Source organism: Meleagris gallopavo, chromosome 14, assembly GCF_000146605.3.
Source record: "Meleagris gallopavo isolate NT-WF06-2002-E0010 breed Aviagen turkey brand Nicholas breeding stock chromosome 14, Turkey_5.1, whole genome shotgun sequence".
NCBI lineage: Eukaryota > Metazoa > Chordata > Aves > Galliformes > Phasianidae > Meleagris > Meleagris gallopavo.
In genome coordinates, this window is record NC_015024.2 from 11623000 (window position 1) to 11641595 (window position 18596).

Below are 18596 nucleotides of genomic sequence, written 5' to 3' on the forward strand. Positions count from 1 at the left end.
AATTGTAATGAAGTACCTCTAAGTTCAGGTGTGAATAGGGCCAAATCTTGGAGTTGTTTGGGTGAACAAAAAACCCTGAAAAAATCAATCTTCCAACTGAAAATACTTGTGTTTTGACTCTCTAAAGATAGCAGGGCTGAGCCTGATTATCATATTATTCTGCTGTCTATTTATTGTGCTAAACATTTGCTATAACCTTTTTGAACCTTCCTTGTCATTCACGCTTGATATAAACTAAAACTGCACAAAAAATAGTGGATTTTAAAAATCTCATACATTCTGTCTGTAATTATTCTGGTGGCATGGTGTGACCTGCTGATTCAGTTCTTACTGAGATGAATATGAGCTACTAGTAGACCAAGGTTCAGTGAATACATTAAATCTTGAAGCCCCAATCAATCACCCACTTCCTCATGGCAGTGTCTAGGATGGCTGGAAAATAAGAAGTATCAGAGGTGATTAGAAGAGACCTCTTTGGATGCAAAAAGTTTCAGAAAAGTTGTATATCAATTTTGGATTCACTTCTTTCTGACAACTTTTTGGGTTGTTTTTTTTTTTTTTTTGGCCATTACAGAGACTTAGGAGAAAGTGAGTGTTTCACTCACTGTTTCACACAGGCAGTGTGCTGAGTAGAGATGCTTTGATACAGCCTACCTGGCTGTCTACACTACAGGGTGACTAATATATAGCAGCCTTGTCCAAATAGGAACTGAACACCTTTATTTCCTGCCTGAATCCACTTTGCAACTGGGGCTCAGCATAGGGAATCTGTCAGTGCTCTGCAAGCAACTTTAGAAGAGAAAGTCAGAAAAGGAAGAACAGTCACTTTGGACTAAATTTTAAAGGCAGTGGTTTAACCATTCCTAGGGAACTGGTCAAGTGGCTCTTAATGCTATTTTCTCTCTCAGGTGTTTGACCCAATGGTAGAAAGGGTTTTCTTAATATCTAAAGTTATTGTTCCAATGTGTACACTCCAGTGACCATCATGATTGATGCTATTAGGGAGTAGAGGAGCAAGGGAGCACACAGGAACATATGAATGACTGTGCACTCCTTGCCTTGTTTCAAACATTTCATTCATTTTTTTTCCACATAATCTTCTTTTCTTCAGGTTTACTGTGTATGTATAGTGTGTGCAGTCTTTCTCACACTCATACCAGTTTTCCTTTAGCCATAATTAGAGATGTTTCACTAATGATAGTATCAGGGAATATTGTAGAGACAAAGGATGCAATTTGCCCTATCTGCTGAGCCTGTTAAACTTCAAATGCCCCATTTTCATAAAATTTGTATGGCTGCACAGGAAGAGCAAAGGATTATTTCTGTTCTCAGTTACTTGCTCACCTCAGTAAGAACTACAGTAGGTGTATCTTGGGATGTTTCTGTTACTAGTGGGGATGTCAGCCTACAGAGACACACAGAGGATGGATACTTCTGGAGTGAGAGTTGTACTTCATTTTTTTTTTTTAACCAGAGTGGGTAATTAAATGTAATTATCTGGGCAATTTTGCATTTTTAATACTAAACACAAGGTTTCTTTTATTTTGTGATCTCACTTAACTTATGTTTGTAGATTTTAAAGGGACAGAAGTCTGTTGCAATATTGTGAGGACTATAACATTTTAACAGGGCAGCTGTCTTGACTGGCATCACTACTCTGATGCACAATGTTTTCATTAGAAGTATTTACATTTTGAAAGTGATTGCTTGCACAGTTTTCTGAGTATAATCTACAAAAGTGCAACTAAACCGCCTTTCTTCTGGAAAGCATTTCATCAGACTATCCTACGCTAATATGATCACTCATATGTCGTACATCTTCTCCATCTCTTCCTATCTATAAATTATTCAGAACTTTTATGGCTAAAATTGTGAAGCAGTGATTTTATTTCTGTCTTCTGAAGTGCTACAAAGGGATTTGGCTTGGAATGAAGGGTATGACATCCTTGTGAAATTGGGAAATCAGGAATCAATTGTGACTGCCAGGCCCTCTTATAGAAACATAAGAAAGATGGGTAAAAATATATGTTTTAGTTAAAAATATTAGAAGACTCAATATAAAATATTTAAGCTGGCACAGCTTAGTCACTAGAACGTACCATCAAATATAACAGTAAGTGTGTCAAAGTTTATAGAGCTCTTTGCTAGATAACTTTATATCAACTCCCTCCCTTGAGCTGACTCAAAACTGGTTAATTCCACTTTGTATGATAAATGTAACGCCTTGCAGCAACCCAAAGATTTAATTATTTTCACCTGAAAATGCTTAATTTAGTCATCTATAACACAAGCCATCAAGTATTTAATGACTTGTCTTGCAAAAAATTACAATTTTTTTGCTATCAGATTCTGTAATTCCCTCTGATTGACGGGCTTTTCCACTTAACTACCTCCAAGGACACTTCTCAGGAGTGTGTGGGCTTAAGATCAGAGGTTGAACTTCATTTATCAACTTGGAGAGAAGAGATGGATGGGGTTTGTGTGTCAGAAAGTGAGGTTTGAAGCTGTTGCACTGTTTTGTGCAAATTTTTGCCTTGATTCTGGTGCAGTGTAAGGTTAAGGTAGGACTACCTTTTTATTTGCATTTTCTCCCTAATAGCTTACATCAAGCTACGTTATCTTTCACACAGGAGAGTAACCTTTCTTTTCCACACAAGTTGATGTGTGCACCTTGCAACCCATGTGCAAAGCAGAGTCTGTGCACTGGAGTTCTTGACCCACCAGAAGAAGAGTACAGCTTTGCAGAGGCACAGGCTATTTTGGCATAGTCTGGACTACAAAACATACTTATTCTATTTATCCTGAAGAAGTGTAATTATTGCAGAATGCTTGTGTGATTCTTGTTTTGTTCCTGATACGTGTGCTTCTTCCTCATGAAAGTTATATGTTGTTTGTGTAATCAGTGGTGATGTGACCTATGGTGTTACGGCCAATTCCTACTCTAAATACCATATTCCTACTTACTAGATGTGTGGGAGCTGCTAGATCATTACCTGAACCAGTGATTGAGCACCTGGTGAGGGGTGTAGCCAGCCCTGGGAGCACAGGTGGAAGCAATTTTCACGTGTGTGACCCTGGGTCCACCCCTCCCTAATCTCATTTAAGGGCTGGAAGCTGCAAGGGGAGTACGTCCACTTGGAGATTGTCGTCTTTGGATTGTTCTGTGAGCCCTGATCCTCAGAAAGAAGTAAGTGATTCCTTCTTTATTACTGGATTGTGACTGCTGCCTTTCTTGGTTTTAAAGCAACTCTATCTGCTGCCACCTATCCTTATGCTAGATAAACTCCTGAAGTCTGGGAAAATCCAGCTCTTAGTGCTAGCAATTCTGCAAGGCACAGAGTGCCATGTAAACATGATACACTAAGAATGTGATATGTAAGTGATTGTTTGAACTTTCATTATTAGAAAAATCAAAAGTGTATTGATGCAGTTGTAGGATTTTTTTAATATGATCCTATTAACTGTTACTACTACTTTGCTATGTGTTTTTGCTTTAGTTGATTCTTCTTTAGATCTGTGGCTAGTTCTGTACTCCGCTCTTTCTCTGAAGCATGGAAAAATTTCTCTGCTTGCAACTAGCATTAATTTCAGCAAGCTGGTGAGGTTGACTGGTTGACAAGCTTAGAAAATATTGTATATAACAATATGGTGTTACACTGAGTGTTAACTTAAGTGTCTCCACATTGGGCTAGAGTCTTGCTATAATAGGAATTGAAACGCAAAGAAAATATTGTGAAAGGTAGTGGGAATGCAAGTGGGAAGGCAACAGCTGTGTTCAGGCTGATGGGAGCACCTGAGATTAATGTTCTCGTTAGTGGGATAGGCAGCTGCCTGTTGCTGCTTGTTGCTGAATGCTTTGTATGCATCTCAGCAAAGGGAATGTGAGCTCATCTGTAGGGGTTTCTGAGCTGCATGGTACTGTAAGGAAGGAAACAAAAATATGTATTCTGAGGTGATAGAGAGTAGCGTTGGCAGGACAGATATTGGTACTGTTATTGGAGGAGCCATGGGAGCCCAATGGGAAAGACAAGCTTTTGCATCTGAGATAATGCAGATTACAGGATATGATGGGGATGTTGTTCAGCAGTGCTGATTTGAATGACTGAGTTGACATTTGTCAAGCAAGAAAAGAGCAGCCTATGAACTTTAGGAAGAGTATTCAATAAAATGTAATAGGTCAAGCCAATGGTCTGTGGTACTGCAAGATGACTATCCTACCTAGTGATGATACTGGTCATTAGATTTGTGTCTGGATTCAATGCACCCTGAACTTCAGAGGTGCTTCATTTTCATATGAGTCCATATCTTTGTGACAAAACAGAATACTTGCATAATCATGTGTAAGCATAAATACTAACTTCTTTTATCTATTTCCTTTAAAATCTGGATGTGTTTGCATCTGAATCTCCTAGTCATTCCCCCTTTTCCCATATCTGTATGATCTTATTCTGGACCAGAGCACTGAACTGTAAACAGAAGTGCTGTTCCTAGCAAAAAAATCATAAGTTCTTTACGAAGTTGTATCCACAAGAAGTTTCTTCCTGTTCTATTTTGTTTAGTGCAAAGAAAAAAAATTAATCCTATGGTGACATATAATTTGTCCTCATTATGAGGAAACAGAACTTATGTATGCTCAAAAGCCATTTGTTAGTCTAATACACCAGGCTAAAATCTTAGCTGCCACTGATTGTGCATTGTTGACTTGACAGCAGAAGTAACTGTAACTTAGACTTAATGAATGCTTTCATGCAGTATGCACAGTCCTCCAAGAGTCCTTATTTCATACTATTTAATGCTGTGCTGAACAGTTGAGTTTGATAAAAGCTGAAGCAGTCAGAATTATGCTTTCATTTAGATTTTAATTTTTAAAGGGGGAAGGCAGATGGTATTGTTTTACAGAGAGAATAGCCCAGCATGTCCTGCAGTACTAAAAGTCTCTTTGAGCCCATCTGATACTGGTCTCTGAGTTGTCTCTGCTGGCATTCTTTGCTTACGTACTGCCTTGAAATTACATATATTAGTTTCCTATCGGAGTAACTTGCAGGCATGGAAATCAGCCACGTCCTCTGAAGGTCACTGGGATCCTGGGGGTGGATAATTCATTCCCAAATTGGCAGCTTATGTGTAATATTGCTAGTCTTAGTGGCAAAGGCTTCACTTGCTTAAAAGGCATGTGCTAACTCACAGCAATAGGCAGATCTTTGGAAGTACAGTTTCTTTGCCTGGTGTCCAGGAACAAATTAAATCTAAATTGTTCCTGTATAAGTTGAGAATCTCTCTGAAACTCATGCAGATGCCTGAGCTCTTTTTGGTTCCATTTCTTCTTGAATTAATAATTAATAGGAATCTTCAAATAAAATGGATGAGTCCTTTATTTTCCCAAATTCTTCCCCCATGCTACCTGCACGGAAGTCCCTTACTTCATTTGTTGCAACAGTTAGGAATCTGCCTTCTGTACCTTCTGATTTTCCTTAGCCTTCATAGAAGGATGTCATATGAGTCTTCTCATCTGTGGATTTCTGGTTCAAACATCTGTTTTAAAAGCTATTTTAATCTCAGTATAGGTTTGTCTCAACATAGACCAACTGTTTTCTCTCATAAATCTTTCCTGATGCTTCCATGTTCTTGCATATACTACTCAAAAATTTGGGCAGTAACACCTGTTGTTATTTGCTCAGCTCAAATTCCTGGATAGCTGTTTGAAGCTTGTGATGCTGGAATTAATTCAATTTGAACACCTACTGGGGTGGAGTTAGGGAAGGGAAGCTGGTTTGTTTTACGCTTGGTGAATTCTGTACAAGTAGGTTAAGAAAAGAATCCTGGGTGCAACTCAAAAGCATTGGCTGCCATTATTTGTTGTGCGTGAATTCATGATCAGAGCATAAGTGGAAAGTGTATGAGCATAAGGCAAGTAACTAACTCTGTCATGACTGATAGCAGAAGATCAGTGAGAAAAATCTAGGGAAAATAAGGCTGGAACCAGCTTTCTACCTTTAAGACTATTTCATGTGCTGCTTGCTGAGGAGTGCTTGGAGATACTAAAGAGTAGACTACAGAGTGATGGATATGCCTAAACAGCAGATGCTTCATTTTTTCTTGTGGCTCTTCCTTGTGCCAGATTCCTCAGTGGTGAGGAACCTCTGATCAGTGCTTCTTCTGGGAGTGGTGGTAATAGAGGGCACTAAGCAGCATCAGTACTGAAAGGAAACCCTTTCCCACATTGATTGGAAATGATCTGCAGCTGACTTAGGAGAAAAAAAAAAAGCAAATTCAGGAGAAAAGAATAGAATTCAAGTAGTAGTCACACATTTCTTGCATTGTTAACCCCAATGGACCTGCTGGTGCTTGCATAGAGAAGCATGCTAATTTCAGTACAATAACATCAGCATAAGAAACAGGATTAGGTCCTCAGCACTGTATTTTGTTAACTGCTACTGAATATTGTGAGCATTGTTCCTGGAAAGGCTTTGCCTCTCAGGATATTTTGTGGGTTGACTCTCTGCTGGAAGCACAGCTGGGTAATACAGATACTGGCTGTATTAAAAGCGGTGTGAGACTTGTTTATGCTTAAACACCTTGCTCCTGAAGCAGAAATGGTCTTAAAGTTAGATGTATCACATCTCACAGTGTTTCCAATGTAAACCTCTGCCTTTGCTTTACCTGCTGGCTCCTGTAAAAGAGAGATCAAAGCAGAGAGAGAGAGAGAATCTCCTATGGTTTGGAAGTGCTGTCCTCCCTATCTTCCAGAAGGAGACTTCACTGGAAAAACTGACAAACGTATAACCTATATCCAAATCAAAAAGCACACCTATCCTATAAAAAAAAAAAAACTGTTAAGTTATGTGTAACAGTGCCACCTGCTGAATCCTATCCAACACCTTTCTTCTCAAAGGTAACGTGCATTTTAATGAAACAGTTGGTCTTCATTAAGGCACAGATTGATGCCCTGGCTATTTCTCATGTAGATTATAGGCTACAGCATGGTTTAAAATGCTAAACTAAACACTTCTTTCAGTGCATAAGATTGATTTAAGTTTATCATTACTCATATGCAAAATACCATCCTTAAAAATCAGACCAAAAGTGATTTTTGTCTGCTCTTAAATAAGCTTGATGCATTTTCTAGTATTCTTAGCACTGAGGTGCACAAAAATAAACTGGAATTGTGCTTTTAGTAGTAAGTAACTTGTCTAGATGTGGTGATATTCTAAAGTTGCAAACAAAGTGAGATTCTCGACTGAATTTTTGAATTAAGAAAAATTTGTTAAGATCAGAAACACTGTCAAGTAAGTCTAGAGTGAGATGGGCTGTCATAAGGCAGGCACTCTGTAGAAGTGAATGAATGCCTTTGCTGCATTCAGCACGTTAATACAGTAGCCCACATGCTGCCTAAAAATACTTTTTTCTTTTTAAACTATTATGAACTGAATTCTGCCAGTCTTATTTGTATTTATTTCTAGCTTTAAATGGTCCTGTTCATTTCAGTGGGATACTGGTGCAGGATAGTGCTATGGAGTGTAGCTCCAAAGGACCCTCCTATGTAAAGGTGGATACTGGGGAGCCCGCAGCTGTAGTTTGAGTAACCTCAGTAATGCCACATGGGTAAAACTGGCTTATGGCAGTCCTGCATCGCTTGCATGTTAGAAAAGTTTTTTCTGCGTTACATCACGTGCAATAAGACTGTGTTTAAACCGTACACATAGAATCACAGAATGGCATAAGTTGGAGGGGACCTTAAAGACTACCCAGTTTTAATCCTGTGACGTGGACTGGCTGCCCTCACCAGCGCAGGCTGCGCAGGGCTCCATCCAACCTGGCCTCAAGCACCTCCAGTGATGGGGCACCCACAGCTCTCTGAACAACCTGTTCCAACATGCACTTGCCCAACACGTTTTCCACCTGTTGCAGTGTTTGCCTCAAGGGCTGATTTCTGCCTCTGGTTCTTATGGGACAGATGACCACTGTCTCGTACTGATGCCCTTTTGCAAGTGCTCACAGCCCAGAGCAGTTGTGCTCTGGTCACAAGTACAGCTTTGACTTCGGGAAATAAATCCAAACTGTAACTTATTTGGCCATTCTGGAATGAGTTGGCAAGAAACTTTACATGGAAGAGGGTTTGCTGTGAAGCTGCCTTTATTAGAGAAATAGAACAGAATGAAGTGGGTAGGACTCGTGTAAAAGATGAGCAGTAAAATGCAGGATTCATGCTTCTTTTCCTCTTGTTATCCTTTTAAACAACAAAAAAAAGCTCTCAGTGTGTGGTGAAGACTGCTTAGGTTATTTAGTAACCTAAATCTGCATATCCTGGCACCATATTCAGAAAAGCTGGTCTTAAGTGTCTATCATAGCTGAAGCTTGTGTGTATTTTTCTTCTGACTGCCCCCGGCACTGACATTACGGCTATGAGTGTGTAAGTATACAGAGATGCATTCTTGTTCCCATTCCAATGCAAGCTCTGTGATATTGGCCTCAGTGTTTCTAAGCAAGGGAAAAGGGATGTTGACAGGCATGTAAATGAAGCTGGACACATGCTTAACAAAAAGCGACAGCAAAGTAAAACCAGTGACTTTGTTCCATCAAAAGATACAAATTTCCCATCCTCCAGCATAACATTCAAAGCGCCGGCATTCTCTGAGCTGTTTTCACAGAGGATGTTCTCTAATGGTCAATTTGTTTGAAGGGAAAAAGGATGGCATTGCAAATGCAGCAAATAAAATCTAGCAGTGCTGCAGCATGAAATTGTAGCAGATATCCTGTTGCTGGAATCGGGCTTCCAAGAAAAACAACAGCCATTCGTGTACTGGCTCTGGATGGCAGCAGTGGTACAGAACTGGGAACCTGTTTTCTTCCATCGAGGAGTGCAGACAGGGATGGAAGTACTCTTGTATTTTGGCACCTGCACTCAATAAGTGTGTGCTGAAATATCTGATAAAAGCTTCAGAGGCATCTTAAGAACTCTGTACCTTGAAAAAGATACTGTTGGCTTCAGCTTGGACTCGGCTCAAAATCCGAGATGAACACAAAGGATTTTCTACCTTTATTATAAAAAAGATGGTTCATAGCAGTTGTGAATCCAGAGATGCTATGAAGCCATAAGCTTCTGTACATTTAGCAGTCATGTTAGCATGCTAAAATGATTTTCCTATTCGGACTGATTTCAGTGGGTTTTCAGGCAAACCTTTCACCTATCCATCTCTCAAAAAGAGCTCTGAAGTCCATACTGAACAGTAACCATGTTAATCAAACTGCTGACAGCAATACAAGGATCACTGCTTAGCTAAAGAATGGGTCAATGCAGCTTCTATATCATTCAGGTTGGATATTAGGAAAAATCCTTCTCAGAAAGAGTGGTAGGGGACTGACATAAGCTGCCCTGGGAGGTGGTGGACTCACTGTCCATGGAGGTGTTCAAGGAAAGGCGGGACGTGGCACTGACAGCCATTATGGGAAGGGGTTGATGATCAGTCTGGATGATTGTAATGGTTTGTCCAACCGAAATGAGGTTTTTTTTTTTTTTAATTACAAAACAACAAATTGGAGAATAGGCTTGTGCAGTAAATCAGCATTGGATGCTTTAGATATAATTGTAAGGAGACAAATTATTGAAGGATGTGATAATGTGTTTGTGTAGGGCACTGTGTGGCTGTGTGACACCTGTTTGGTTTCTTGCCTGGCTGTGTCCTTGGCAGCAGTATAGGTCAGGGTGTTTTGTGAGAAGAGAAGGAAGGGCTCAGATTCTGTTTGGAATGTGGTGACCATGAGGATGCCACGGCTTGGACAAAGCAGAAGGGGAGATCAACTTTGTCTAAGTCTTGCTATTAAGGAGATTCCTGGAACCTGCCACTTGAATAGGAGAGAACCGGCAGCCTGCTGTTAACTCTTGGCAGCTTCTGTTGTGAGGATAACAAAGGGAAAGGGCAGGAGAAATGAATGCTGAGATCATCTGGAGTGTATTGTGGGGAACAACTAACAGAAACTTGATATCCAGGTGCTCTTATTTCTGAGAAACTGTGAGGAAGGGTGGGCACTTCTGTATATTGAGAGGTCAGGAGAGCTAAAGAAACTGCTTACAGTGATGAATTCTGGCCTCATTCTATAAGGAAGAACACTTCATGCATTGCTGTTGCTTGGTAATCTCTATCAGAAGCCAGAAGAACAGACCACTCCTGAGTGATGGATTTGAAATGTATATAGTAAAGAATAAACAAGTGGGATCCAGTGCAGTTCCTCAGTTGGGCTGGTGGGAGTCCAAGGGTGTGGGGCTTGGTGGGAGTGTGAAGCCCTGTAAAAAATGACTTTGAAATCTTTCTTTTTAGGAGCACTTTTCTTGGGAAAGTTTGTGGAAGAGGAAATGCTGTGTTCCTCAGAATTAAAAGTTGAAATTCTTCCATTTCTCGTAGCAAGCAGCTCCTATTTCTGTTTCCATTAAATCATTAGGTGTTGGGTTTTAAATCTCCTTGGCTTCCTGATGGGAAAAGTTCCATGTTCTACAGAGAGAGGGACTTTTTATTAGTTTTTTGATAGATTCACTTTAGAAAGGGTGAGGGAGAGACTTGCAAAAGATTTAAAGTGTTAAAAATAGCAGTGAACAGGATGTAGGCAATGCCAGTTATGTACCTTCTCTTAATGCGGGTACTGAGCAGAGTGGGGTGATGTGCTGAAGAAGCAGGATGCTGCGGTGGAATTGTGAGGCTCTGAGTGTTCTTTAGCCCTCACCATATGCTGAGCTATTGGACTCTGCCTTGACCTTCCTTGCTTTATGGTGAAGCTGATATCATGTTTGGAATTGGCAAAAAAACTTTAAGCTCTTGTTAGATATCCTTGGTGAAAATGAAATTTATAATGGCAAAGACTGATGGCAAATCCATCAGTTTTCTTCAAAATGATTTCTTATCAGAAAGTTCATCTTTCTTTCCATTTGATACTTCTCGTACAATTAGCATAATATAAGGAATAGCCAAGAAAATAAATGGAAAATGACTATTACTGCAATGTAGAGAAAATTCCAAAATTCTGTTAGAAATAGTCATTGTTCCTCTTCATTTTGTTTTGATTTATTGCATGCAAATAGGGAACAGAGGCCTCAGCTTAGCTTGTGATCCCTTAGCATGAAGCATTGGGTTAGGGTTAGTTGGGAAAGTAAATACTGGGAGAGTGTTCCTTCCTAGGGGCATTCCTTATAAAGGCAGCTCTTAAGTGTAAGCAGAGTGCATGGATGTGGTGTGCAGAGCTTTTCTTTATTCTGTTTAGGTCAGGAACTTGCAATCAAACATTGGACAGGCCCATGTGTTGCTCATTAGTAACAGGAGAGGAATGAATTCTGCCTTCTGCTCCTACTGTCAGTTATGAACTGTTGTGGTGGAGGGGTCTTTCCTTTATGCCTCTGCAAAGTGAGGGGTGCAGAGTTACTGTCCAGGTTAGGCAAACACTTCTTAGTAATGTGAAGCCTGTTGTTGCTGCTGCCCTGGGGTAGGGAATGAACTTGATGACCCTAGAGCCTTTTCCTGCCCTTTCTTCTGTGATTTTTTTTTTTCTCCCCAAGGTTGAGGCTTCCAGGGCTACGATAATGCAGACTCAGATAGCAGTCACTGTGGCTTGCGACTGAGATTTACAGTTGGTTTGTTGTTCTCTTACATTGTCTAAGATTTCCATTGTTGTGTGAAAAGCTTTCTAAAGGCACCAGCAGTGCTGCCTGGGAGTTATTCTTGGCTTTTGCTCTCACATCGTGATTTGTATTTGTTCTCTTCAGCAGCAATAAGAGCAACCTACAGCAGCCATGAGGATGCGTTGGTCGTTCACCTTTCTGATCTTTTGTCAAAATATATTTAGTGAGAACAGTGGGGTGGGAGGAGGGCATTAGGAATCTTCCAGCAGGATGGTGTCAAAGGGGAGAGAGACCATTGCTAAAGTCCTCTGTCATAGTCAGTGTAGAAGGGAGGAAACTGCCTACCAAGAAACTGTCATCTTATACCTCGGAAAGCTGAGTGCTCAGGCTGCAAAATTCTCATACTGAATTGATTAAATAGTAAGTGAAAAGGGAAGCGAAATTTTATTGAAATTAACATGAAGTCCCTTTAATCATCAAGCTTAATCCTCAGTAGAAAAAGACTCCAAAATTGATTTAAAATCTCTGTACAGCCATCTCCTCTAATGTGAAGCAAGGATCCAAGTAAATGAGTGATTTACTTGAAAAATTCTGACTAATCTTGAGAACATTAAAATTAATATAAATGTGTGATCTCAAGTTCTGTCCATTTTTGGATCCTGTTTCAGTGAGTACATATAATTTAGAATAGGACATAAGCCATCTTGTGAGTGTACAGGGAATGCATTTCAGTATCTTTAATCAAAATGTAAAAAAGTAGATGAGCTTTACTGTTTACCTAGAGCATAGAATATCATCCTGGATAAAACAGAATAGACAAAACATGCTGGAGAATGAAAAATGCAGCAACTTTCTTTGAGGGTATGGTCATTTAAGCAACAGTTTTCATGGGGAGAAACGCTGGCATTATGATCACTTGTGCTAGTGTTGTAATTAGAGATTTCCATGTCTGAAGTTCAGTAAGGAAGTGTGCTATGGATTTCAGGATCTGTTGGAATGAGAGAGGTCACCTGCTTGTACTCTTGGCTTTGTGGATATAACCAGGTTCCCTGTAACAGAACATATCCTACAAATCACAGCTGATCTTTGATGCTTTAGGGCTGCAGGTAGGGGAAACTTGAAACTCAAATGCACCTGTTTTGTTGGGAGGGAAGTGAAGCCCATATTGACTCTGGTGTGTGAACAGGCAAGCCTCTGAAACTTAAGAGCTGATGAAAATCATGTATAGAATGCTGAATACTAGTTGTACCATGGCTTCTCCCCTTTTCATGTGGTTTGCTGGCCTTCACAGCAGCCAGAGAGCTGCTGTGTTATCTAGGAGCTAATGTTATGCTCTACTGTTTTTCTGTAACAGATTTTTTTGTAGTGTTTTACTCTGTTCTGAGAAGCATGGGAAGTAAAGTGGCAAGTTCTTTCTTCAAGATAAACTCTTGCTTTGTGTCTGTACTTCTTAAAACATGCATGTTAATATAAACTGGTATCACTTAAAGTAAGGTAACTCACTGTTGTAGGGGATTTTTCATATTCCTGTGATAACCCTAGCATTAGATACTTGTCAGAATGAGGGTTAGAGAAACAGCAATACTAAATACTGAGCAATGTTGCCACATTGAGGTTAATTCTTTGGGAGTTCTGAGATTGTTCAGAATTGGTGGAGCAGCGTGAGTATTTAAAACCACTGCTGCTCAAGTTGCAAGCTGTGGGCAGTCTCTATTGTAGAATACAAGTGACAGTGTTTGGAGGAGTTAATCACATGGCCAGCAAATATGCCATACCTGGAAAAAATGGGGGAATAGAATATCTTTTATTTGCAGCACAGACACAACAGTGCTGTTGCAGTGCCAGCTTCCCCTTAGTACCCATTATAATATTGCTGCTAAACTAAGCTACAGTAAAAATCTGTGTCATGCTTAAATTGCTGTAACAAAAATGTGTGATCAGTTGCATCAGAAGCCTTTGGTAGATCAATAAATAAGACTCCATAAACATGGATGATATCCAGAGAAATTGTAGCATTATTCCTAATGCATAGAGATTCGCTGCAGTTAGTCTGAGTGTGGTACTGCATCTGGGATGAACAGCAGTTGCTAAACTGGTGTGTAATTCTGCAGTGTGCATGTGGTTTTGTGGATGATGCTCAGCTGAAGAGTAGCCAGGGTATACTTGAGATTTTGTGCAGTTCTGTGAGCCTGGAGGATAAATATTACTTTCTGCTCCATAAATAACTTGTGCTAATACTTGGTGTTATTTTCTCTGACTATAATGTAGAGATTGAAGTTAAATAATGTGTTACAAACTCATAATCACTGGCAGTCAGGCCGAATTGTTTATCAGACACATTTGTAAACCTGTTCTTATGATGCTTTTTCATTACTGTGTAACTTTTGAGGGAGAGTAAGCTTAGTGATTAATTATTATTGTGGAGAATTAAAATGATGTGTACTAGTTGCAGTACTGACTCTGTAGAATTAGTTGAGTGCTGGACTAAGATGGAGACCTGCTGACCTCCCACTGACTTTGTGAAGAGTAGGCTCTGCTGAAGAGATGCCATCTAACATGATCTTTAAGATCCTTCCAATCCAAGCCACTCTGTGATTCAGTTGCAAGTTCTTTGCTGTTACCTGCCTGGTGTAAGGTGCAGTTCTTGGACATTACCTACATCCTTTGTTGATTCCTGAGTTCTACAAAACACAAACTTAACATAATGTAAGCTCTACAACATCTTGCTTCTTAATGCTGATGCTACTTAATAAAATGTAACTAGATCAGAGCTTACATTTGAATTTAAGCAGAACGGTATCTCACCTAGCATATTCTTGCCTCAGGATGTTGGGTAAAGGGTAGGCAGTGTCTCAGAGATCAGCAGCTGGAGACAAACTTGTACATGGGACACTTAACCTTCAAATGAGTGGCAAGGACTGGGGTATATGGTGACAGAAAATGTGCGAGTGGTAAATCCAGTAAATGGTTTTGGTATGTACGTGAAAAATGTTTGCACGGGTCATTTAACACCACAGTTACCCAAGTCTTTCCTGGCCAGGGGCTTGCCACTGAAGCAATTAATTGAATGAGATCGGCAAGGATCCATGTTACCATGCCTTTCTTATCTAGGGCTGTGTATGTACAAACGAGAAATAAATTGCTGCTGACTGGCAGGGACTGTAGTAAAAGGTGACATGCCCCCTTGCCAGAGGCATGCTGTGGAGGCAATTAATCAAATGAGTGGGGCAAAGACATGACGACACCTGTCTCAGATAGCACTGCAAATATACATCCAATTAATGATCTTGATGAAAGGAAGAAGAGAATTTAAAGTAAGGTCTTCTCTGAAGAGCCCGTAGCTGTGAATACAAAATATATGCCTTAAGCTACAAGAGTGTCCCAGCGTTTTCAAAGCTATGGTGCCTGTGCATATCTAGATAGTTTCTTCTTTACTTTTTTTCATGTGCATACACTGCACTTCCAGTGTCCTAAAAGTCCTTCATCTCAAAGTCCTTTGCACATGCAGTTTGTGTGCACATGCTCAAGTATTGTTGCTCATACACCAGATTTAATATAAAGACAGCAGAAGTTCCCAAATGCCAGATTGTACTTAAAACATATTTGCTATCAGGTAACATAATCTCTAAGACTCTGCAAGTGAACATTCCCTCATTGGTAGTAGTCATAATTTAAGAGCCTTCTATGCTATGATAACTTTTTACACTCTAAGTGAATATTGATCTGTGCATAGCCTTCACCAAATAATTGTTGGGTTGTGCATTTGCATGGCAAGAGTATGCCTTTCTAATGGGGATCTTGAGTTGAAAAAACCTCCACAATTGTAGCATTCTCCTTTCTGCAGAAATGCCTGGCTCTTTTGCTGTTTTTCCTTGGTTGTCCCTAACCACCTACTTCCCCCTGTTAAAAATCACACTTATTTTCAGCCCTGGAACTACTTTTCTATCACTATCATTTCTATGAGTCACTACTGACGCAACCAAGACTTCTAATGCCGACATCAAACTATTATGTGTGGTGATGTGAGTCTTGCCCGTATGTCCTCATGCAAGAGCAAGGTTCCATTATTTTAGGAGTTCCACCTATGATGACAGCCCCCACAAAAAATGCTGATGATCTTGATTTGCGGTTTGTTCTCTTTCTTCTTGTACCACAGAACTAGTACATACGTCTCTTTTACAACCTCTTTCTCTAATGGGTGCATTGTAGGATTTGTTCTCCCTTTCCTGTCCATCCAAATGCGTTTTCTAGGGATGATGATGTTTGATTTATCTTCTACTGCAGTAGCAGTGAGTATTGCTTGCTGATCACAGTATCCTTAATGTGTACTTCCGAAGACTTCCTTAGCTGTTCTTTTGCAGCCAGATTTTGTTTGAAATCTGTGGAGCTCTTTTCCCAAGCATCCATACCTTGCTGACTTGAGATGGACAGGGATTGGTACTTAGCCTTTATAGACACAAGTTTAATGTGTCACCAATTATTTTCTTCCAGACAAAGAACCGTTGAAGACTTTTTGGGGGTTTTGTCATGGCAACTCACAGACTTAAGATAAAGCAAAAAGATAACGTTAGCTTAAACGATTGGCAAACAGGTTGACAAGCACAATGGGAGATGATCTTTAGTATGTACATTAACAGCTTGCCATTTCAGAAAACTCCTTTTAGTTGAATTGAGTGGCACTTTTATTCTCTTTGCAGAGTTTCATTCCCACAGCAGGGAGAACACAAGAAAAGGAAGAGCAGGACCCTACAGATGACAGAGTCTGATCAGTTAATTTCAACAGCAGCTTAAAAGGAATCTTTTCATCTCCTCATAATCTTCTGTCCATCACTTGCGGGGTCTCAAAGAAAGGGAGAGAGCACGAGAGCATGGTGCCCCCAGACCTCCACCACTCCCACAAGGTCAAACACATTATCAGTTCTACTTCCACTTCTGAACTGTGGGTATGGAGGGAGAGATGAACAGATATCTGTTAATTTTTCTCCCTCCATACCCTTACTGAAACATAAGAGCAGCAGCAAATAAGACTTAAGGAGAAACAGAATGATCATACAGAGGTTCTTTTTTTAGCAGAACAGATACATCCTGTATTTAGCATGTTCACTGGCATGAAAATCATTTCAGGGTTGGTTATCAGTCCTGCCATGTAGTCTGCCGGAACCTGGAGATATGAGGTAACTGCTTGAGCTGTGTCGATGTTTTGAGTTTAAAAAGAATGAATGCGTTGCTGTCTAACGAATCTTCTTTTTAACCTCTTTTTTTATTAATGCTCAATCAAAGAAAGAGGGTGACTGAATGTGAATGAAAAATTAATTACAAAATAGAATTCTCTGGTTATAGTGCAGAGAACATAACTAGGAAAATATGAAGAAAGATGGGGAAATCACACCTTAAGTATATAGAGTGAAGGCCAGTGTCAGTCATACAGTTATCTGGGTTCAGTGGCTTGAGATCTTTTATTCGTTTCTGTTGGAGAGGGGGGAAAAAAACCTGTATGGCTTCTCTTAGGGCTTGCAGGTCTTCCAGAGTTCGGGTTGCTACAGTGTCAGATGCAAAATAGAACTACAGCAATTTAATGATTATCTACTTTTGTTTTTCTTCTGTTTGTGAAAGAGCTGATTGGAGAGGAAAGGATTTAAAAAAGACTAAACAAGGTATTTCTAGCATTGGCACAGACCGCAAAGCCTGTAGAATAGTCAGTAGACCAAACTGAAACAACAGCATGCGCTGTCATGCGAGACTGATCTGACTCTGACTGTTTCTGTATCTCTTCAGCTCTTTCCGTTAACTGTCTTCTTGGAAATGAGGGAACACAGCAGAGAGGAGTTTGTGGTAATGCCCTGATACATGGGGAGCTGAAAAGCAAAGGAGTGGGGTAGAAACTGGAGTTAGAAGAGATTGGATTTATTTTTTTATACTTTTTTCCAAAGAACAGATTAAAGAGAAGATTCAAATTGGGATCACGTTGTAGATCTCTGGACTGGCCTATTCTGTATGTCTTTCTATATTTAGATGTTAATTAAAGCAGTTTAATTCCATTCCTAATACATCTCTATTAGAACTGGTCCAATATACTCTAATAATACTCAAGCCACTACTAATTGTTTTCCGCTGAGAATGAAGATGGCTAGTCTGGACCTATAGGACTTGATTATTGATTACCTGGAAGCTAGATTGATAGTCCTTGCTTAGTTCTTAATGAATTAATCTGCATTGTTGATGAGGAAAAGTAGAAATAGTTTTGATTTTAGTCCTGAGAAATTTGGGCACGGGCTTAAATTTTGCAAATCAGCAATGGATAAATGAGAAGGCCTCAGCTCAAGAGAGTTCAACATGTAGTTCAGAATACTAATTCTGTTGTTCTCAGTTCTAAGCAAAAAAAAAAAAAAAAAAAAAAAAAAAATTAAACAAGCATCTACAAGCATATTGTTTTCTTTCTTCTCTAGCCTGAGAATGACTTAATTCCAGTTCTGCAGTAAAAAATAAAGCTTAAATTTGGGCTTCCCACTTGTAAACTGTATTTGAATTTGTTGTGAATCAGCGTGGCTACTGGGTGATAATAACATAGGCTTTAGTATCCACTTAAAATGTGCACTGTTGGAAACTGACGCATTTCCACAGGGTGCCCAGAGAAGTACCTTTAGTTACAAATAATCTCTCTAAACTTTGGAAAACACCTCATGCTCTTATTTCTATTAGGAAGTGACAATTCTTCTCAGTTTGTGCAACTCTGTACCAGTAATTACAAGCAGTCTTAGCGGACTTTACATGGAGAGAGTGTAAATGTGTGCATGTGCACATAGAGATATGTATCTGTGCATACAAACAGCTAGATTTGGAGCTTAGGTTTTAGAGGCTTATTGAAGTGACGTGTTCTTGTCTACTGCTTTATAGAAGCCCTTGATTGAAAAGATGAGGATACTGATTGTAAAACCATGTTACGAACATTAGTTAATGCTTCTGTCAGTCAGCTCTGTCTGTTGTGCAGTAG

General features: G+C 39.8%; 1 long non-coding RNA gene across 1 annotated transcript in view; it reads left to right on the plus strand.

The window, feature by feature from the left end:
• Positions 1–3108: 3108 nt before the first annotated feature.
• The window catches only part of LOC116217176, a 98010-nt gene continuing 82522 nt past the window's right edge, over positions 3109–18596 (plus strand). The window contains exon 1 of the long non-coding RNA XR_004161322.1: positions 3109–3187. This is a non-coding gene — a long non-coding RNA (uncharacterized LOC116217176). The remainder of the gene's footprint in view (positions 3188–18596) is intronic.